The following is a 24,258-nucleotide window of genomic DNA, read 5'->3' as shown; positions in this document are numbered from 1 at the left end:
AGGCTTCGTCTCCTCTGCGAGGGAGATGGCGGATGGCAGGCTGAGGTCTCCCTCCCACAGGAAAATTTAACACCTTAAACACTTTTGGTGCATTCTTAAATGATCTTTTCCCCTCTCGACTGACCATGATATTCATCACATCCTCTCCCTCCTGCAGGGAAGACAAAGTCTTTCTGCTCCACGGAAACATTGATTAATCACTACAACTGACAAAAGATCCTTAATTTGTGCACAGCACGAGTCCGGCCGGACCGCCCAGCTGTTCCACTGACTTTGTTTCACCCCCTCCCCTCGGGGAAGTCTCGAACGGTCAGATGAAAGGAGGAGAACTCGCAGTTCTCCGGACACTAGATATATGTATATCTGTGTGCGTGTCCTACCCAGTCTTCGATCACCCGCCCCGAACGGGTTTACCCCGAACCGGTTTAGGTGAAAGGAGGAGAGCTCTTGCCTACAGCTCTCCGGACACTAGATATATGTATATCTGGGTGCGTGTCCTACCCAATCTTCGATCACCTGCCACGACCGAACCTAACAGTGTTCAGTCTACTAAGGACCTTTGTCAGAAGTTGAGAAAGATTCACACAATATTCACTTGTCAATCCGAGGTGATACTGTTTTAAAAGTAAATAATATCAGACCCCTAATGGGACTACACCCCTTATAGTCTCACCTTTGACTATATCCAACCAAGACGTCCGGAGATACTGCAAACAACCACACACCACGTGTAAACCACGCCAAACGGTCAGTAACACTAGTAAAGAACTTGTGCACTTACCGTGGCTTTTTGTGGGGGATGATAAGTCCCAATTCCAGTGGGAGAGGCTGAAGACAAGTCTCTCTTTGTGGACGTCCAGAGGTGGTGGGGCGTCCCTGGTTAGGGATCCGAGTCACGGCACCAGCTGTTAAGGGAGGGCAATAACCCTTCACGGTTGACCAAGTGAGTGTCAAATTATTATGTTGATTGCAATCCACAGAAAACCAAATGGAGGCAATGCTCTGTATGGGAGGATTCAAAGAATCTCTGATCCCGTTTATTTTGCTTAGCATTTTATATTGTTTTGAGTTTATTAATGTCCAATCATCTACTGCCGTACTACAGTACTACAGGCTTGAGCCAATGTTAGTGCAATTATTACGGAAACACATATACGGTCATATTATCGTTTGTTTGAAGCACGCTGGAAATTTACAAGGTCAATCCTGGCCTAGACTAGTTAGATAACAGGAGCAGGGTGTCTGACAAAATGTTCTTGTGAGAAAAGGATAGTGTGGGAAAGTTGCATGGGAAGAGAAAGAAAGAAGTATGTTATGCAAGGAGTGATAATAACATGATTTTAAAGCAAGCAGACAAAATTGAGTTGCTCTAGCATGAGTATCAATATGTCCTTTACACTTGGGTAGCATGAATATTAATATTTCCTTTACACCACAAGCTTCTCACAATAGTTGGTCGGAATTTGGGCCCATTCCTCCTAACAAAACTGGTGTAACTGATCCAGGTTTGTAGGTCACCTTGCTCGCACCGGCCTTTTCAGCTTTGCCCATAAATTTTCAATAGGATTGAGATCAGGACTTTGTGATGGCCACTCCAAAACATTGGATTTGTTATCCTTAAGCCACATTGTTACCATTTTGGCAGTATGCTTTGGGTCATTGTCCATTTGGAAGACCCATTTCCGCCCAAGCTTTAACTTCCTGGCTGATGTTTTGAGATGTTGCTTCAGTATTGCCACATAATCTTCTTTGTTAATGATGCCATCTATTTTGTGAAGTGCACCAGTCCCTCCTGCAGCAAAACAGCCCCACAACATGATGCTGCCCCCCTATGTTTCACAGTTGGGTTGTTGTTATTAGGCTTCAAAGCTTCTCCCTTTTTCCTCCCAATGTAACAATAGTCATTATGCCCAAAAAGTTGAATTTTAGTTTCATCAGACCACAGGACGTCTCCAAAAATTAAGGTCTTTGTTCCTGTGTGCATTTGCAAACCTTAATCTGGCTTTTTTATGTTTCTTTTGGAGTAATGGCCTCTTCCTGGCAGAGTGACCTTTCAGCCCATGTTGATATAGTACTCGTTTCACTGTGGATATTGACACAATCTTACCAGCTTCCGCCATCATCTTCACAAGGTCTTTTGCTTTGGTCCTTGGGTTCATATGTACATGTCGGACTAAAGCACCTTCATCTCTGGGACACAGAACCCATCTCCTTTCTGAGAGATATGATGGCTGGACATTCCCATCTTGTTTGTACTTGCGTATAATTGTTTGTACAGATAAACGAGGCACCTTCAGGTATCTTGAAATTGTACCCAAGGATGAGCCAGACCAGTGCAAGTCCACAATTCTCTTTCTGGTATCTTGGCTGATTTCTTTAGACTTTCCCATAATGCTGCACAAAGAAGCAGTGTGTTTCAGGTGTGCATTAAAATACATCCACAGGTGTGTCTGAGAAGCTTCCAAACACATGACATTGTTACGGATCCGGGTGGTGGAACCTCTGTGCTGGGATTCAAGGAGGGACCAGAGGGGCATAACTAAGTGCCTACTCTGACCGACCCTGGTCGCACGGCGGCTAAGTTGACTCCGTGAACTAAGGAGGGACCGGGCAGGTGGACCAGGTACCACACTGGGACCGACCTTGTGTGAGAACAGGCGACTCCCACGGGTCAGATGGCTGAAGCTGACAGGTACAGCGGGAGAGCATGGCAGGTAGCCTGACAGGTGATCCGGGTTGGCAAGTCGGCGGGCACGGCAGGTAGCCAGATGGGTGATCCGGGTTGGCAAGCAGGCGGGCACAGCAGGTGGCCTGACAGATGATCTGGGTAGACAGGCTGGCGGGACCCGGCTGACGGACAGGCTGGCGGGACACGGCTGACGGACAGGCTGGCGGGACACGGCTGGCGGACAGGCTGGCGGGACACAGCTGACGGACAGGCTGGCGGGACACGGCTGAAGGACAGGCTGGAGGGACACGGCTGAAGGACAGGCTGGCGGGACACGGCTGACTTTCAGGCTGGCGGGACACGGCTGATGGACAGGCTGGCGGGCACGGGTGATAGACAGGCTGGCGGGCACGGCTAACAGACAGGCTGGTGGGCACTGGAACCTGAGGGCTGAGGAGAGTGTTAGCACACAAACAACAAACTTACACAGGCACCTCCAAACCCCTTCCAATCCACAAGAAAGAAAGTCTTTCCTCTTACCCTCTTGATGGCCAAAATGTTCTCTACCTCAAAGACGTCCTCAGCGGAGACTGGAGTTGGAGCAGTACCTGGATCGTCAGAGAAAGAATTAAGGACAACAGGTTTGAGGAGAGACACGTGAAAGGAGTTGGGAATCCGTAAGGAGGCCGGGATATTATATATGTGACTGACATGTTTCTAAGTACAGTGACAGTGTTGGTTACTGTAATTGTTATTTAGTGTTAAAATAAAGGATTTATTAAAAAAAAAAAATAATAGAGTTTTTGTCTCTTTAAAAAAGCTGGCCGGCAATTCATCAGCGGCATACATCGGTACCCGACAATTTAGAACAGAAAGAATAGAGCATCACACATAGATTAGATAGATAAAAACATGTCAGTCACATATACAGTGCTGGCCAAAAGTATTGGCACCCCTGCAATTCTGTCAGATAATACTCAGTTTCTTCCTGAAAATGATTGCAATCACAAATTCTTTAGTATTATTCTCTTCATTTAATTTGCTTGCAAGGAAAAAACACAAAAGAGAATGAAGCAAAAATCAAATCATTGATCATTTCACACAAAACTCCAAAAAGAGCCGGACAAAAGTATGAGCACCCTCAGCCTAATACTTGGTTGCACAACCTTTAGCCAAAATAACTGGGAACAACCGCTTCCGGTAACCATCAATGAGTTTCTTACAATGCTCTGCTGGAATTGTAGACCATTCTTCTTTGGCAAACTGCTCCAGGTCCCTGATATTTGAAGGGTGCCTTCTCCAAACTGCCATTTTGAAATCTCTCCACAGGTGTTCTATGGGATTCAGGTCTGGACTCATTGCTGGCCACCTTAGAAGTCTCCAGTGCTTTCTCTCAAACCATTTTATAGTGCTTTTGGAAGTGTGTTTTGGGTCATTGTCCTGCTGGAAGACCCATGACCTCTGAGGGAGACCCAGCTTTCTCACACTGGGCCCTACATTATGCTGCAAAATTTGTTGGTAGTCTTCAGACTTCATAATGCCATGCACACGGTCAAGCAGTCCAGTGCCAGAGGCAGCAAAGCAACCCCAAAACATCAGGGAACCTCCGCCATGTTTGACTGTAGGGACCGTGTTCTTTTCTTTGAATGCCTCTTTTTTTTTCCTGAACACTCTATGTTGAAGCTTTTTCCCAAAAAGCTCTACTTTTGTCTCATCTGACCAGAGAACATTCTTCCAAAACATTTTAGGCTTTCTCAGGTAAGTTTTGGCAAACTCCAGCCTGGCTTTTTTATGTCTCGGGGTAAGAAGTGGGGTCTTCCTGGGTATCCTACCATACAGTCCCTTTTCATTCAGACGCCGATGGATAGCACGGTTGACACTGTTGTACCCTCGGACTGCAGGGCAGCTTGAACTTGTTTGGATGTTAGTCGAGGTTCTTTATCCAGCATCCGCACAATCTTGCATTGAAATCTCTCGTCAATTTTTCTTTTCCGTCCACATCTAGGGAGGTTAGCCACAGTGCCATGGGCTTTAAACTTCTTGAGAACACTGCGCACGGAAGACATAGGAACATTCAGGTCTTTGGAGATGGACTTGTAGCCTTGAGATTGCTCATGCTTCCTCACAATTTGGTTTCTCAAGTCCTCAGACAGTTCTTTGGTCTTCTTTCTTTTCTCCATGCTCAATGTGGTACACACAAGGACACAGGACAGAGGTTGAGTCCACTTTAATCCATGTTAACTGGCTGCAAGTGTGATTTAGTTATTGCCAACACCTGTTAGGTGCCACAGGTAAGTTACAGGTGCTGTTAATTACACGAATTAGAGAAGCATCACATGATTTTTCAAACGGTGCCAATACTTTTGTCCACCCCCTTTTTTTAGGTTTGGTGTGGAATTATATCCAATTTGGCTTTAGGACAATTCTTTTTGTGTTTTTTTCATTGAAGACAAATTAAATGAAGAGAATAATACCAAAGAATTTGTGATTGCAATCATTTTTAGGAAGAAACTGAGTATTATCTGACAGAATTGCAGGGGTGCCAATGCTTTTGGCCAGCACTGTATAATAAGTACAGTGACAGTGTTGGTTACTGTACTTGTCATTTAGTGTTAAAATAAAGGATTTATTAAAAAAAAAATTGGCGTGGGGTTCCCCATAATTTTAGTCTCTAGCGGAGGTTAAGCAGACGGGGGGCAGATGTTTGAAGCCTGGGAAGGGGGTAATACCCACGGAGCTTCCCAGGCTACTAATATCAGCCCCCAGCTGAATACCTAGCCTTTACTAGTTATTAAAATGGGGGACCCAAAAAAAAAAATGACGTGGGGTCCCCCCTATTTTAATAGCTAGCAAAGGCTAGTCAGACAGCTGGGGGATGATATTAATAGCCCAGGAAGGGTGCCATGAATATTGGCCCTCTCCCAGGCTAGAAACACCAGCCGTCAGCCACCCCAGAAATGGCGCATCCTAAGACACCATTACTAACCCCATGGTCAAAGTTAAAAAAAAAACACAAAAGCCCAGAATAAAGTCCTTTAATTGAAATAAAGACACATTCCTTTAATGTTCTAAATTAAACCATACTTACCATCACGCCCATTCCAGCTGAAGCCAATGATCTCCTGCAATAAAAGTAAAATAATAAACCAACCTCATCCTTACCTTTCCATGGTTCCCAGGACAGCTTCAGCTCTGCTACATTGACATGACAGGCTGGATCGTAGCAGAACGCTGCCATCCAGCTTGCCATGCCGCAGACACTGAGAAGCTCCTCAGTGGCACCCTTCCTGGGCTATTAATATCAGCCCTCAGCTGTCTGCCTAGCCTTTGCTAGCTATTAAAATCGTGGGGACCCCACGTCATTTTTTGGGGGGTCCCCCATTTTAATAGCTAATAAAGGCTAGGTATTCAGTTGGGGGCTGATATTAGTAGCCTGGGAAGCTCCGTGGGTATTACCCCCTTCCCAGGCTTCAAACATCTGCCTCAGCCGTCTGCTTAACCTCCGCTACAGACTAAAATTACGGGGAACCCCACGCCAATTTTTTTTTAAATAAATCCTTTATTTTAACACTAAATGACAAGTACAGTAACCAACGCTGTCACTGTACTTAGAAACATGCCAGTCACATATATAATATCTAATCTATGTGTGATGCTCTATTCTTTCTGTTCTAAATTGTCGGGTACCGGTGTATGCTGCTGCTGAATTGCCGGCTTTTCATGTTTCACTGTGAGCACTGTTCCCATCGATTTGGGCAATCACTGTAATGCCACAACCACCATGGCTGTGACATTACAGTGAGTGGCAGACAATCCCTGCCTGATTGGTGCTCTAAAGAGCACCAAACATGCAGGACGGGGACCCGAGCTCCCGCCCGAGCATCTCGAAAGTATTCGGCGAGCTCCGAGCATCTCGAGTACTGAGATGCTCGGGCGAGTACTGAGCAGTGGCGAGCATGCTCGCTCATCACTAGTCAACATGTTTCGAAGTTCAAAACTTCTTCATCAGGACAAACCACTGTGACTGTTGACTAATAAACCGCTTTCCTGCATATCTGTCACCCTAGGAATGGGGAGAACCAAGCGTATAACGATGGGAAAAGGGGAGGGAGCCCTACAAATAGGGAAAGGGAGATCTAACGACAAACCCTGACTCCCCTGTAGACCCTAAATTGCTTCTGCATCTATCGCCAAGCAGGACACCTGGCCCTAGCTGACCCTAAGGCTAGGCCCTAGGTAGGGAGCGGGAGGGGTGAGCACTAAGTCAACCCCACTACAAACTAAAGTACACACAGGGGAAACAAACATAGGAATACACTTAGCTCCAAGATGACACCGAAGAAAGCACGGCAAAAATCCACGAAGGAACTCCAAAGTAATTCTAGTCGACTACTAGAATCCCAGGACTGAAAGAGAGGCAAGAAAGTGCTGATTAACAGCAGAAAGGTGTGGATACCTCATAGTTACATAGTTAGTAAAGCCGAATAAAGACTTGCGTCCATCAAGTTCGACCTGTTAGTTCTGTAATTGCTAAAGTTGATCCAGAGGAGGGCAAAAACCCCAAATGATTTAGCCAATCTTCACCTGAGGAAAAATTCCCTCCCGACTCTGAAACCAGCAGTCAGAATAAATCCCTGTATCAACCTACTATTTTATTCTATTTTTAAGTATATGCAGAAATCTGCCTGGTATCTAGAAAAGCATCCAGTCCCCGCTTGAACTGGTTTAGTGAATCCGACATTACCGTCTCCTCACTCAGTGAATTCCATATTCTCACTGCTCTTACCATAAAGAACCCCTTCCTATGCTGGTGCTGAAACCTTTTCTCTTCCAGTCTTAGTGAATGCCCTCTTGTTACCGTAATATCCCTCCTTTTGAACAAATCCCGGGCAAGGTCTCTATACTGTCCCCTAACATATTTGTACACATTTATTATGTCCCCCCTCAACCTTCTCTTTTCCAGTCTGAATAGTCCTAGTTTTGCCAACCTCTCTGGGTATTGCAGTCCCTCCATTCCCCTTATTAATTTTGTTGCCCTCCTTTGTACCTTTTCAAGCTCGTTTATATCCTTTCTATATATTGGGGCCCATAACTGAGCACAGTATTCCAAGTGTGGTCTGACCAGAGCTTTGTACAGTGGAAGAACAATGTTCTCATCCTTTGCAGCTATACCTCTTCTGATACATCCCATTACCCTGTTTGCCCTTACAGCAGCGGCCTGACTTTGGGCACTCCAATTTAGTTTGCTATCAATCAAGATGCCCAAGTCCTTCTCCATCTCTGAATTCCCCAATGATTTCCCATTCAGTGAGTACTGGTGACTTCCATTTTTCCTTCCCATATGTATGACCTTACATTTCTCCTCGTTAAACCTCATTTGCCATTTAATGCTCCACCTACCCAGCTTATCCAAATCCCTCTGTAGGTCTTCACTATCCTCTTTTGTATTAATTGTTTTACATAACTTTGTGTCATCTGCAAATATTGATATTTTACTATTTATCCTGTTGACTATGTCATTAATAAAGATATTAAATAACATTGGGCCTAGTACAGACCCCTGTGGTACCCCACTAGTGACGCTTACCCAATCTGAGTATATTCCATTTATAACCACCCTCTGCCTTCTATCCTTTAGCCAGTTAACAACCCACTTGCAAACATTTTCCCCCAGCCCCATCATTCTCTTTTTGTGTACCAACCTATTATGTGGCACGCTATCGAACGCTTTTGAGAAGTCGAGATACACGACATCCACTGGTTCCCCCTGATCTACTAGAGAGCTAACCTCCTCGTAGAAGTCAATCAGGTTAGTTTGGCAGGAGCGATTCCTCATGAATCCATGTTGGTTCGGGGTTAATAGATTATTAGCATCAAGATGCTCCATGATTGCCTCATTAATAAAGCCTTCAAAAATTTTGCCCACAACGGACGTCAGACTCACCGGCCGATAGTTTCCGGCGTTACTTTTTGCTCCCTTTTTGAATATTGGCACTACATTCGCCTGTCGCCAATCAAGTGGTACAGACCCAGTCTCAACAGAGTCCTTAAATATAAGATATAACGGTCTGTCTATCACATTACTTAGTTCCCTTAGTACCCGTGGGTGTATGCCATCAGGTCATGGTGATTTGTTTATTTTAATGTTACTGAGGCGTTTCTGTACCCCAGCTTGGGTACAGAGTCCTAAAGGGAAATGTATAATCCCCAAGCAAGGTGAGGGTCACCGCTGGGTTCTAAAGAGAAAGGAATCATAAAACGATTAGGGAGATGTTTGTAAGGCCAAACGCAGCGACCTTCTACAGCTGGACACCGTATGACTGTCTGTCACCCTTGACACACCCTTAACACCACCCCGCAGAAGGGGAAAAAACAGAATTAAACAGTTGAAGATGCATGAGGCATTTTGGATTTTGTAACTTCAAACTCTAGACCCAAAAGGTTTGATCAGAGACTATGACATGGTGAGTTTTCTTTGAGACCATGAGATAACACTCAGGATGTCTGGATGCTGATCTCTTAATGAATGTAATAACTGTCTATTAATGTTGAATTTTTGTCATTATAATTAACACTGTTGTGTGGATATTTGCATCCAGTTCACATTTTTATGCTGCCTCTGCCAGATATTGGTGAGATCACTAATACTTTTTTTCTCTTTCTAACAGAACCGATAGACACTTATCATTCACCATCCCCATCCTGGGCACCTATGGTATAGCATGGGCTCTCCTACTACTATCCTCGTCCTCTTTTATTCTGCTTAAAATTCCCCTTAATAGTGTAGTATACAATATACACATATAGAATATAGGGCATAACACCATTGACATCTTCTTCTAGTGTCATATCTCCCTAGCCCACTGTAATTCTATACACAAGCAGGCCCCTCTGCCCACTAGGAACCAGCCGGCTCTGTGTGAGACAGCTGAAGCCTAGTGGACAGAAGCATCAGGCCCTTTACTGGGATAAAGCCACAACCCTCGCCTGATCCAGCGGTAGAGACTAAACCCAAGTGGTCTAAAGGATCTCTGCTGACGTCATGCCCATGCTATTTGATGATATCACCGGAAGGGACGGGGCCTCTTTCTCAATTGCAAACCTGATGCCAGGAAGCCGCGTTCTGCAGCTGAGGCTGTGAAGACATGACACTAAGGAACTGAGGGGTTTTGGGGGCACAGATAAGTGGATGTTCCTCCATGGAGGCTGAACAGGGAGATTTTGTATGTGTGGGGAAGGAGGAGGTGCTGTTACTTGCCTGGGCCTTTGTGCTGTGGGTCATAATGTTTGTACGGGGCTGCATGCTGGGGGGGTGCTGTTACTTGTATAGGGCTGCGTGCTGGGGGTCTGCGTGGGGAAGGAGTGGGTCCTGTTACTTGAATGGGGAAGGAGGTGGTCCTTTTACTTGCATGGAGAAGGAAGGGGTCCTGTTACTTGCATGGGGCTGCATGCCGGAGGTATGCATGGGGAAGGGGGGTCATGTGACTTGCATGGGGCTGCTTACTTGGGGTCTGCATGGGGAAGGATGGGGTCCTGTTACTTGCATGGGGCTGCTTACTTGGGGTCTGCATGGGGAAGGATGGGGTCCTGTTACTTGCATGGCGCTGTGTGCTGGGGGTCTGTGTAAGGAAGAAGGGGGTGCTGGTATTAGCCTGGGGCTGCGTGCTTAGGATCTATGTGGGGAAGGAGGGGATCTGTTACTTGCATGGGGCTGCGTGGGGAAAAAAGGGGTCCTATTACTTGCATGGGGCTGCGTGCTTGGGGTCTGCATGGGGAAGGAGGGGTGCTGGTATTCGCCTGGGGCTATGTGCTGGGGTTCTGCGTGGGGAATGAGGGGGTTCTGTTACTTGCATGGGGCTGCGTGCTTGGGGTCTGCGAGGGGACGGAGAGGGTCCTGTTACTTGCATGGGGCTGTGTGTTGGGGTCTGCGTGGGACAGGAGGGGGTGCTGTTACTTGCATGGGCTGCATGATGGGAGTCTGCGTAGAAAAGGAGGGGGTGCTGGTACTCGCATGGGGCTGCATGCTGGGGGTCTGCGTGGGGAAGGAGGTGGTGCTGTTATTTGCATGTGGCTTGGTGTGGGCATGGGAAAGGAGGGGGTGCTGGTACTAACGTGGGGCTGTGTGCTGGGGGTCTATGTGAGAAAGGAGGGGTTGCTAGTACTCGCGTGAGGCTGCGTGCTAGAGGTCTGTGTGGGGAAGGAGAGGGTCCTGTTACCTGTATCGGGCTGCGTGCTGGGGGTCTATGTGGGGAAGGAGGGGGTGTTGTTACTTGTGTGGGTCTGCGTGTTGGGGGTCTACATGGGTTAGGAGGGGGTCCTGTTACTTGCGTGGTGCTGTGTGCTGGGGGTCTGCGTTGGGAAGGAGGGGGTGCTGTTACTTGCTTGGGGCTGAGGGGGTCTGAGATCTACGTGGGGAATGATGGGGTGCTGGTACTTGAGTGTGGCAGCGTGCTAGGGGTCTGTGTGGGGAAAGAGGAGGCACTGTTACTTGCGTGGTGCTGGTGGTCCCGTGTGTTTCCCCCACTCTTCCCCGTGTCTGTTTCCCCCACTCTTCCCCGTGTCTGTTTTCCCCACTCTTCCCCGTGTCTGCTTCCCCCACTCTTCCCCGTGTCTGTTTCCCTCACTCTTCCCCGTGTCTGTTTCCCCCACTCTTCCCCGTGTCTGTTTCCCCCACTCTTCCCCGTGTCTGTTTCCCCCACTCTTTCCCGTGTCTGTTTCCAGCACTCTTTCCCGTGTCTGTTTCCCACCCAGGAGGAGCAGGAGGAGTGAGGGAAGCACAACTCTATATAGGGAGAGCAGCTGCTTAGGCAAATCAAGGATTAGCTTCTGCCCTATAAAAAGCCCCACCCTTGTGGATAAACTGAATGGTACGGCTGAGATTAACCCCTCAAGTTTCTGACCTGCTGAATATAGTGCAAGGGATGAGAATAAAGGGGGAGGAAAGATCCCAAACTAAAATCACTGACAAATATCCCCAGTCCAGGACTCCATCCCTATAATGTCAGTGGTTCATTAGACTGTTGATATGAGCACATGTAGCCGATATATACTCCCCCATTATAGAAAAAAAAACACTGACACATAGAACTTTTTTTGTGGACGGAGTCGGCCACAGCTTTATTCATATGAATGTTAACCAATACAGTAATTCTTTCTCTTTAACCAAACACTCGAGCTGAAGCGGTATGCAACCCCTTTCTGACATGTGCCGTACTATTAAGACACATGTCGGGCGCACCTTTCCGGGCACGTGTCAGCTGATCTGTACAGCTATCATGTGCCCCTAATAGCTGCGGGTGGATCCACCCACAGCTGTTAACTAGTTAAATGTCAATCTCTGACAGCGGCATTTAACTCGTGCTTACAGGAAGTGCGTCACTAATGCCGCCCATCGACACCCGTGTCACATGAGAGCCGATGGGTTGGCATGACAACCCGAGGTCTGCAGGAGACCCCTGCGGTTGTTATTGCCAGATTGCTATGAGCATTTCTGCTACACATAGGCGATCTGATCATTGCCTGTGTGTAGCAGAGGCAATCAGATAATTGCAGCTTCTAGTCTCCCATGGGAGACTATTGAAGCATGCAAAAAGTAAAAAGAAATTTTTTTTAATTTTTTTTTTATATATATATAAAAAGTTTAAATCACCCCCCTTCGCCCCATTCAAAATAAAACAAACAAAAAATTAAATATACATATTTGGTATAGTCGCGTTCAGAATCGCCCGATCTATTAATGTATAAAAAGAATCTGATCGGTAAATGGCGTAATGAGAAAAAAAATCAAAACGCTAGTATTATGTTTTTTTGGTCACCGCAGCATTGCAATAAAATGCAATAAAGGGCGATCAAAACATCGGATCTACCCCAAAATGGAAACAATAAAAACGTCAGCTTGGTGTGCAAAAATAAGTCCTCCCCCGGCCCCAGATCACAAAAAAGTGAGACACTACGGGTCTCAGAAAATAGCGCCATTCTTTTAAAACAAACTTTGTTTTTTTTTTCACCACTGAAATAAAAAAAGAACCTCTACATGGCACCTACAAACTCGTAATGACCTGGAGAATCATAATGGCAGGTCAGTTTTAGAATTTAGTTTGAACATAGTAAAAAAACACTTTGGAATTTCAGTTTTTTTGCAATTTCACCGCACTTTTTTACAGGTTTCCAGTACACAATATGGTAAAACCAATGGTGACGTTCAAAAGTACCTCTTGTTCCGCAAAAAATGAGCCCTCACATGGCCATTATGACCGAAAAATCAAAAAGTTATTGTTCTGGAAAGAAGGGGAGCAAAAAATGAAAAGTGAAAATGGCCCGGTCATGAAGGGGTTAAAAAACAAAAACATACTGGCTTATGTGACTTGGCTTTCCATGTGGCCCATGCAGCCTGGTTAGCCGTCCAGGTCATATATGAGGCTAAACATTTTTTGACAGATTTTTTTTTGTCTGTAATGAGGCATTTTGGTAAAGTTGCTTTCGCTGAGGGTCTGATTGCTGGTGCTGCCGCTGCTCCATAACACAGAATCTGGCAGAGGTCACATTACATATTTTACAGAGCGGTAAAAGTGCGCCTCTTACAAATTTTATACCGAAAAATTGCCATAGACATCAAATGTCAAAGAACGGATGGTCCTCCGTATAAATAAAGCAAAGGACCGTCCACACACAAGCTGCTCAATCAAAGCATAGAAGAGAGGAGCAGAAGTCGGCAAATTATAAGTATTTTATTAATTATAAAAAACACACAAAGAAGAGTACAGACAAGGAGGTAATGCCAGATGGTGGGGTGCATCGAGGTAGGATAAGCAAATGATAAATTCACAACATTTCAAAAGAAGACACAATTGCACAATGCCCTATGGCCCAAATATCTAATCACATATTCCGTATACAATGTCATAGCTAGGCTATTGTCAAGAAACGTGTCATGTATAAATTGAAGGTAGAGGGAAAATTGTCTGAATATTACAGGTTCTTCCTCAATTAGGCTGTATAGAAGACACAAATAAATGGGAAAGGAGCATATGCTAAATGGTCAGGGCAAAATGATTGCTGTTAAATAAAGACTTATAATCAGCTCACTCGAATCCATTCAAGATGAAAGGTGATTTACAGTGGTGAAATTGAGGATTACCTATCCAAGATGCATAGCAAGTCACAGGGGGAGCGTGGTGAGGACCGTAGCCTCGTAGCCCAACGCACGTTTCACGGCGTCACCGGCCACTTTCTCAAGGGCAGAGAGTGTGAGGAGGACATGGCTCGGGGTCTCTATATACCCATGCTGAATAAAGGAGGTCCGGTCACGTGGCCGGCGCGACGTGCACCCAGAAGTGGCCAGCTAAACCAAGGGACACGTCACACAGACCACATGACGAGGGGGTGAGTGACGCAGCACTTATTCAGCATGGGTATATAGTGCACATGCTCAGTCTGACCTCCATTATCACCCTACGGGGCTCTCCAGTTATGTTTTTTCCTGGCAGCCACATAGCAATGGTCAGACATCCTACCTACTTCTTAAGGCGCATTTCAGACATCCGTATTTCTAGTACGTGTGGTGTCCGTTTCCACACACACTGGAGACACTGACACACGTAGACCCATTTTAATGAATCGGTCTGTGCACATGTCAGTGTGTTTCCTTGAACCGTGTGTCATTGGGCAAAACACGCTGTCATGTCGGTTTTTTTCTCGCAGCCCTGGTCGCAAAACTTCCCGCACAGGTGCACAGTGATGATGTGTGTCATCAGTGTGACACATACCGGCGTTTTGGAATTAGTGTACAGTTAGCGCTGTTCCCAAGTGCTGGGAGCTGAACGCTGACCTCATCATTGTTCCCTGCTTACTCTGCCCTGTAGTATTCAGCTCCCGCTGTGTCGAGCAAGTGTAAAAATAAGAATAAAGTAAAAAAAATCCTTATACTCACCTGTCCTAAATGTCCCACGCTGTAATCCACCTGACCACTCACAATGAGGCGCCAGGGAGAATGACTCACTGCAGCGAGCGAGCCCTTAACCTCCGCTGAGCTTAGTGAGTGACAGGACACCACTTAGTGAGCTTAGCGGTGGTCCAGGGCCCGCTTGCTGCAGTGAGTCATTTTCCCCGGCGTGAACGGTCAGGTGGATTACAGCAGGGGACATCTTCAGACTGGTGAGTATAAGGATTATTTAAATTTTATTCTTATTTTTACACCAAGACACAGCGGAAGCGGAATACTACTCTCATCATTGTCCCTTGCTAGCGCTGATCGCATGAAAGCAGGCGACAATGATGAGGGCAGCGTTGAGCACCCGGCACTTGGGAACAGCACTCACTGTACGCTGATTCCAGGCGCCAGTACTTGTGATACTGATGCGGCACATGGCTGCCACATGTATCACACACACGGGACACTGATATCTCCAGTACTGTTTTTTCCAGTATTGGAAATATCCGGATGTGTGAAAGAGACCTAATTCTGTAATTCCACATTTTTCCAAGCAGTGCGAGTCGGACACTCATTGATCAGCAAGTTTTCACCTGTGTTTTGCTGCATATTTTGCAGCAGATTTTTATGCAAATTTTCTGCTGCGTCTTGCAGTACCAGCAAAGTCTATGAGAAGCCAGAATTCTCTTTTCACACTTGTTGCTTTTTGTTTGCTGTGTATTTTCTGCCTTGCTTGCGTATTTGGAAAATACAGCGTTTCACTTCTTTCAGTGTTTCTGCAGCACAAAACGCACTTGTTTTTTGCTGCGTATTTTCACCAATAGTAAGTAATGGGTGGTCAAAAATATGCAGCAAATACACAGAAAAAAAACGCAACAAATACGCAGCAAATATGCGCGTTTTTTTACGCAGCTGTTTTCCTGCCAGAAAAAAAGTTAGCAGCAGATTTGCAGCAGAAAAAAACACATGTGTGAACATAGCCTTAGAGTAATCTGTGTAAGGGCTCATTCAGACGTCCATGCACCTCGGTCTGATCTCAGAATGCAATGCATGGACTTGCCGAGGCTCTGCCAGCCAGAGCATGACAGCCTCATAGAAATCTATGAAGACTCATGCTTGGGTCGGGAGACTCGCAGCCAGTACGTGCATTTCATTCCGAGACGTGTATGGATATCTGAATGAGCAATGATAGACAGTACTGACGGTGCAGAAATCATGAACCTCCGTGCAGTAACTCCGATCTAGTCATCTCTGTAGTGATACAGCTAGAATGGAGTTGCTGTATGGAGGACGTCCTTATTCTGTGTGCCCGGAAATCTTGAACCTCAATACAGTAAGTCCAATCTAGTCATCCCTGCAGTGAGACAAACCTCAAGAAAAGAAACAAGTTGAGCCTATACCAGGCCCAGACTGATAATCTGCCTTATCTGGTAGATGCCCGGTGTGGGCTGGTCTGGTAGGTCATAAAATGGGCCGCCTGACTACTGTTGTCAGTGTACCATTGTGTAGCAGTGAGTCCTGCATTCTGTGGAGTCTGAGGTCATCTGCTGATCTATATGGTAGATAAATAAGCAAAATGACTGGACAACTCAGTGTTCTAAGAGTTTAGGAAGGTCACTCCACAAAGCACCTGGACACAGATTTGACAAGCAGGTCTCCTATATGGTGCACTAATTAGTAGCTTCTAAATCTTCCTGGTTGCAGAGTTTACCCTGAAGTTCATCATTGTCAGAACAGATATTCACACAGGTATATAAGTGCCAGCCTCCTGCAGTATTTACTGGAAAAATACTAATGTGGTCACAAAATGACAGTGTCCATGAACCAGAGCTGAGCTATGTTCAGTTGGCAGGGGTACCAGAAGTGACAAAGTGACGGGCTGAGACGCTCCTATTGATAATTGCTCATGGCAGCTGCAATTTGAGATCATAGAATCATAGAATCATAGAATGGTAGAGTTGGAAGGGACCTCCTGGGTCATCTGGTCCAACCCCCTGCTCAAAGCAGGATACACTAAATCACCTCAGACAGATGTCTGTCCAGCCTCTGTTTGAAGACGTCCATTGAAGGAGAACTCACCACCTGTCGTGGCAGCCTGTTCCACTCATTGATCACCCTGTCAAAAAGTTTTTTCTAATATCTAATCTGTGTCTCCTCCCATTCAGTTTCATCCCATTGCTTCTAGTCTTTCCTTGTACAAATGAGAATAAAGATGATCCTTCTACAATGTGACAGCCCTTGAGATATTTATAGACAGCTATTAAGTCTCCTCTCAGTCTTCTTTTTTGCAAGCTAAACATTCCCAAATCCTGTAACCGTTCCTCATAGGACATGGTTTGCAGACCGGTCACCATTCTGGTCGCTCTTCTTGAACTTGCTCCAGTTTGTCGATGTCTTTTTTAAAATGCGGTGCCCAAAACTGGACACAGTATTCCAGATGAGGTCTGACCAAAGAGGAGTAAAGTGCGATAATGACTTCACGTGATCTAGACTGTATGCTTCTGTTAATACATCCCAGAATTGTATTTGCCTTTTTTGCTGCTGCATCACACTGTTGACTCATGTTCAGTCTATGATCTATTAGTATACCTAAGTCTTTTTCACATGTACTGTTGCTTAGCTCTATTCCTCCCATTCTGTATATGCTTTTTTCATTTTTATTGCCCAGATGTATTACTTTGCATTTTTCCCTGTTAAAACCATTATGTTAGTTGCTGCCCACTGCTCCAGTTTATTTAGGTCTTTTTGAATCCTCTCTCTCTCTTCTCTAGTATTAGCTATCCCTCCTAGCTTAGTGTCATCAGCAAATTTAATCAGTTTACCCTCAATTCCTTCATCTAAATCATTGATAAAGATGTTGAACAATACAGGTCTCAGGACAAAGCCCTGTGGTACCCCACTTGAGACATTCATCCAACTGGATTTGAAGCCATTTACGACCACTCTTTGAGTCCGATCACTAAGCCAGTTATGAATCCACCTAACAGTTGCCTTGTCCATTCCATACTTGGTAATTTTTTCAATAAGGATGGTGTGAGATACTTTGTCAAATGCTTTGCTGAAGTCAAGATATACTATATCTACAGCATTTCCCTGATCCACCCAGTCAGTGATTCTGTCATAGAAGGAAATTAAGTTAGTCTGACATGACTTGTTAGTTACAAACCCATGCTGACTCTGGTTAATCACTTCATTCTTATCCACGTACTTACATACATGTTGTTTAATAATTTGTTCAAAGATCTTTCCTGGTATAGAAGTCAGACTCACCAGCCTATAGTTCCCTGGGTCCACCTTCTTCCCCTTTTTGAAGATAGGAACAACATTTGCTCTTCTCCAGTCTTCTGGGACTTCTCCTGTTCTTCAAGAATTTTCAAAGATTATGGAGAGTGGTTCTAAAATTTCTTCTACGATCTCCTTCAGTACTCTGGGGTGTAATTCATCTGGACCTGGAGACTTGAACTCATTTATGTTAGCTAAATATTCCCTCACAATCTCTCTGCTTACAGATAACTTGGATTCTTCTATTCCTTTACTAGGACAGTGAAGATCAGTTGATGTTACATTTTCTTCCTGAGAGAAAACAGATGCAAAATAGGAATTAAAAAGTTCGGCCTTCTCAGCATCCTTTCTTACCATTTCACCATTTTCGTCCTGTAAAAATCCTATAGCATATTTGACTTTTCTTTTACTTTTAACCCCCAAAATCCTTTTTTATTGCTTTTGACATCTCTTGCAAGCCTTAATCCATTGTCAGCTTTAGCTAACCTGATACGTGCCCTGCAGGATCTGCAGACTGCATTATAATCTTCTTTAGATATGCCTCCCTCTTTCCATTTGATAAACATTTCTTTCTTTCTTTTTAGCATGTGTTTAAGTTCTGTGTTCATCCATCCTGGTTTCATTAAATGCTTCCCATTCTTCCTACTTTTCGGGATTGTTAACGATTTTGCTTTGAGAATCTCATTTTTAAAAATTTCCCATCCTTCCTGGACATTTTTGTCCCTAAGGACATCCAGCCATTGGATCCCTCCTATTCTCTTTCTGAGTCGCTTAAAATCTGCCTTTCTGAAATCTAACCTTAAAGTTTGAGTCTTCACATGTCTTCCTCCTCTAGTTATCCAAAATTCTGTAATAGCATGATCGCTTCCTCTTAGGGTTCCAGCCACTTTTACCTCCTCAACCATTTCCTCCCTGTTTATAAGGATTCGATCCAAAGTAGCAGATCCCCTTGTTTTCTGCCCTACTTTTTGGAAGATAAATTGTCAGCAAGAGAGGATAAGAATTTGCTTGACCTGTTAGCTTTACTTGAGAGAGATTCCCAACAAATGTCTGGATAGTTGAAATCTCCCATGACCACTACGTCATATTTTTTGGAGAACTTGGTTATTTGATACATAAAGAGTTCGTCCATATCTTCAGCTTGCCCAGGTGGCCTGTAGTAAATGCCTACAATGGTATCCTTTCTGTTGTTCTCTCCTTGTATTCTTACCCAAACAGTTTCCACAGAACGCCCAGTCTCTGAAGCTTCAATCTCTGTGCAGATATACGCTTTTCTAACATAAAATGCGACACCTCCTCCTCGTTTATCAAGTCTGTTTCTTGCAAATAAGTTGTACCCTTTTAGCCTTTTATTCCAATCATGTGTATCGTCCCACCAAGTTTCAGTGATTCCAATGACATCATATTTCTTTTCCTGCGTTAGTAGTTCCAATTCTCCTTGTTTGTTGCCCATGCTTTGTGAATTTGTATAAAAACATTTTAGTTTGTGATTGGTTTCTCTTCCTCCCATATTTTTATTATTTAGATTTTTTTGTCTTGGTTCTTTCTTTCCACTTCCAATAGCAGAGATCTCAATAGTATTTGTCAGCTGTATATCTTTTTCTGGCCTTTTGCTTCCCTTCCCACATTGTTCTAGTTTAAAGCTCTCCTGATGAGTGTAGCAAGGCGACTTCCAAATACATGTTTTCCAGTCTTCGTAAGGTGCACCCCATCTCTAGCAAGTAGTCCATCATATAGGTAATTCATTCCGTGATCCAGAAATCCAAATCATTGTTGACGGCACCATCGACGTAGCCAGTTGTTCACCTGTAGAATTTTATTCCACCTCATTGTTCCATGGCCATCCACTGGGAGGATGGATGAGAAGACCACCTGCGCTCCCAATTCTTTCACTTTCTTGCCTAAGTCTTCAAAGTCTCTGCAGATGGTTTCCAGGCACTTTCTTGCGGTGTCATTTGTTCCCACATGTATTAGCAGGAATTGGTAGTGATCTGTAGGTCTGAAGAGTCTTGATATCCTGTCAGACACATCTTTAATTTTTGCTCCTGGAAGACAGCACATTTCTCGTGAGGTTATGTCTGGTCTGCAGATAGCGGCCTCTGTTCCTTTCAACAGGGAATCCCCCATGACCACCACTCTCCATTTTTTCTTCACAACATATTCTTCATCAACAATCCATCTCTTAATAGAAGTTTAGATTGGAATTGATTGATTTGGAAAGGATTAGATGGTTGAAACCTTGTCTGTGTACATACATTATCTACTGCTGACCAAACATTTACATCTTTACATTGTTTGTAATTATTTGTAGATAAAACGCAACATTGGTAAAGTCCAGAATCCTTAGGAGATGGATTATCTAGAGAAAAAACAAAATTCTTATCCAACCATCTCACATTCCCGTATTGACTTCTGTGTATAACATTTGTTGGACCATTTGAAAAACTTCCGAAAAATAATTTGTTTCTGGTCCATGTTAACAAAGACTCGGGAGGTAACTCTAACCTTGTGTTGCATTTCAATAAAAGAGGAGACATATTTTCTTGACTATGTACTGCTTGTGGTGCGACCCTTACTTCTGGAGCGATCGTATTTGTTACTGTAAAGACTACAGATACTTGTACTTGTACTGATTCTCTGGAAGTTCCATGTTTTTACCCAATCTTCATCTCCTTCTGTAATAGAAAGTAATGAAGGATCCAACATTTTTCCAAAAAGTTGTGTCTTTAACATAATCTCTGTTTCGGATTTTCTTTCTTTCCCTTTTGCGAACATATCATTAGTAATATCACCCGACCATACAGCTTTCTCTTCACCTCTTATCTGTATATTCCAGTATAACACATCTGTAGGATTGCATTCCCATGTGCCGGTCTTATTATTATGTATATAATCTCCTTGTAACTGTGTAAATTTAGACTTAGGTCCTGTGGCAGCATGTAATATTAAGTCAGTGTCGTGTATGAAGTGTAGCTCAATACAGCATTTTACACCATAACCCATGCAAATGTTTCCAGTAATATCTACTGAATCGTCTGGTATGTCTTCATCTATTAGATTTTGTAGACTTGATCCTCTTGGTTTCCGTGAATGTAAAGTTCTTTTGATATGTCCATTCACTTCACTAGTATTTTGTTCCATGATATAAAATGTCTTCTGCGTAGATCACAATTGAAATAGTACAAAGTAGCAGAAATGTGGTTCCCATCAGATAATAGCTTTTCCTGGGAAACTTTTTCTTTTCTTGAAAGATTGGTGTTGAATCCCTTCCATCAAGGACATGGTATTCCGTATTCCAGCTCTTATTGGAATCCATTTCTTCCTGAAAGAAATGCAGTACCATTATTTTGCAATATACAATTTGCATTGATCAACATGTACCCACAATTTTTGTTGTCTGCGGGTATTTTTAACCACGTTGGATGCTGGTTGCACTAGGATCATAACTCGTCCAATGGTGTTGATTATTTCAAAGGCACCTTCCCACTTACTATCCCAAGGTCCACTCTTCCTGAAAGTTTTAATCATGACTAAAGCCCCTCTTTTGAATTTGGATTCATATGGTGGCTCCATCCTCTGCATTCTTGATGCAGCATGTGGAAGAATGGTTTTCAAGTTTTCCTGCAACAAATGCAACCATTTGGACCTTGCAACAGCATCTTTTTGAGGTGTGGACAAAAATGGTTCATGTGGGAAAATCAATGGCATTTTTTCTTCCTGTCATTAGTTCAAAAGCAGTAAACTGAGTTGTGGAGGAAATTGTTCCGCTAACACTCAACTGTACAAAAGGTACTGCATCCACCCAAGTATTACTTTTGTCCAATAACATTTTGGCAATTCTGGATTTTATTGTTCTATTCATCCTTTCCATAATACCAGCATACTGTCGATGGTAAGGTACATGAAACTGTTGTTGTACCCCTAGAATAGCACAAACTGCTCGCATGATTTTTCCTGTGAAGTGACTTGCTCGATCAGAGGTAATCATTCTTGGGATCCCCCAAGTACAAAAGACACGATTAACTAATGCTCTAGCTGTAGACAAAGCATCATCTTTCCTGACAGGTTAAATTTCAACCCATTTGGAAAAAAACATCTACTACAACCAATGCATACCTGAGACCACTTTTACCTGATGGTAATGGACCAACATAATCGATTTGCAACGTAGACCATGGACCATCTGCAGGTGGGGTTTGGAGTAGTGGCGGTTTCTGTCCTTTTGGTCTTGGATTCATTTGGGCACAAATGAGACATGATTGAACAATACTTTGTACAGTCTCTTCCATCTTTTCCCAGTAAAATTTCTCTTTGAGAATGCCTAACAATTTCTGTTGGCCCAAATGACCCAAGCTTTCATGATTATATCTTGTGAACGTATCCTGTAGATGTTTTGGTACAACAGGACGTAAGTCCCCGTTTAAGTCATGGCACAAAACCTTGTTTTCACAAGCAAAGGGAGGTTTTGTATCAACCCGGGAAGCAACAAGAGTTGTATCTTTTTCTTGTTCTTAAGCAAAAGAAGGGATATGCGTGTCTGTTCTTTGAACTGCTGAAACCTCAAGAGGTTCAGGCTCAAACACTTCTCCTGTCAGGGCTGCCTCTTTGGCTAATGTATCTGCGGTTGCATTTCCAACAGATCATCATCATCAGATTTTTTATGAGCAGGAACTTTGACGATAGCAAAACCATTAGGATTTTTTGAAGCTATGTCAAAAATTGTTTTCAGTGTGTCACTATGTACAAGAGTTTTGTTAGAAGAATCTACAGCCTCTTTTTCCCCCAAACTGGCAGGTTATCTGTCAGTGATCTCACAACATAGTAGCTATGACTGTAGATTACAATGGGACACAGATTACCAGCTTCACTCAGCTGTAGCACCATTCTTACTGCTTCTAGCTCTGCCCTCTGACCTGAAAAATGACTCGGTAATTTGTGCTTTACAACCTGTCCTCTTTTGGGATAAAAAATGGCATATCCTGTATAATAGTGCCCATCTGAATAGAATCTGGAACCATCCTCAAAAATGCTTCATCTTGTACTTGATCTAAGTACTTGAACTTTTTTACATATAATTTGATGATGGATGCTCGTTCCTCATTAGGCCTAATATCCATCACCGTTCTATAGGCCTGTTCAAATTTGACCAAGAAAGCAAATGGGTCATCACGAATACTCGCACTCAATTGACTCAAAATGTCAAGAGAGGGCGAGTCTCCTGTGGAAAACAATATCAATTGCCTAGTCTGTCTTTTTTGTACTATTTGTCAACTCTTTATCATCATTCAATCTGGATGTGGTCTGTAATCTTTTTGCCATATGGTAGGGTAACAATACTCTGAATGTCTTGTTTTTTTGTTCGTTATTAAGATCAAATTTATCTGTATTAGATTAAAAAATGTCTGCATTATAAAAAGCATCCATCTTATCATTATAATTTGGAATGTCTTTTAGAATTTTCATTAATTGATTGTGTATTTTAAGATTGATTCGTGCTGCTCTGTGATGTATTTTTTTTCCTTTGTAAATCATCTGCCTGTAAAGCTTCTCCTGAAACATTTTGGACTTTGTGTGTCTGGTACCAATGATGTGGAGGTACTATCTTCACTCTTACTATTGGATCTTGTATTAACAGAAACACCTTTTTTATGTCTTGGTGTAATTTGGACAATAACTCTGTCCGAGTATCAATTTGATCCTCCAATTGTTCAATATGTTCTGCCAAAATCAAACAATTTAGACAATCAAAGTAATCCCCGTCAGCGTCTTGTGTCTAACATTTCCAACATTCTGAACATAAAAAGGCTTCTCCCCTGTGTGACTTCTTTAAAGTTTATTAAGAGCTGATGTCTCAGTATAACTGGTCTCCTGTGTGTCCACCTGTTTGTCAGTATGACTGATGTCCTGTGTGATAATCCATGCTTTCTGTGTGTCAGTTTTTTCAAAGACCAAATTATTGTACACACGGACCATATGCATCACATTTTGAAGTTTTCTGTGTAACTTTTTTACAGAAAAAAAACTTTTATAAATTCTAAGATTCTCTGCTTCACATTGGCTATACAAATTAGACCATAATTGTGCATCTGTTTGGCTATGAACAAACTTAAAAATGTATGTCACTTTTCTTAGAATAGTCATGAATAAAATCCATTTCTCACCTACAGAATGGCTTTTCCTCTCCTGGATTGATCCAACCGTCAATGGATGGTCCTTTGTGGCTCTACTGTGTTCCGCAGACCTCCACGTACAGACTTTATGGTTGTATGGTTGGAGACACACTCCTCACCATACTGTAGATTCCATCTGATCCTTGTGACTATGTGGAATTCCTGAGACTTGGACAACAGGTGTTTACCAAAAACTCTCCTCCCCTTGC

General features: G+C 43.6%; 1 protein-coding gene across 1 annotated transcript in view; it reads right to left on the bottom strand.

Moving 5' to 3' along the window:
• The window catches only part of LOC141178644 (uncharacterized), a 1,052,471-nt gene that overhangs the window by 823,053 nt on the left and 205,160 nt on the right, over positions 1–24,258 (bottom strand). The window lies entirely within an intron of this gene.

The sequence above is a fragment of the Phyllobates terribilis genome, unplaced genomic scaffold, assembly GCF_046119375.1.
Source record: "Phyllobates terribilis strain yellow unplaced genomic scaffold, ASM4611937v1 Scaffold_29__1_contigs__length_15306474, whole genome shotgun sequence".
In the NCBI taxonomy this organism is placed as follows: Eukaryota; Metazoa; Chordata; class Amphibia; order Anura; family Dendrobatidae; genus Phyllobates; species Phyllobates terribilis.
Note: the sequence above shows the minus strand (reverse complement) of the source record. Positions and strands in the feature narration are given on the sequence as shown.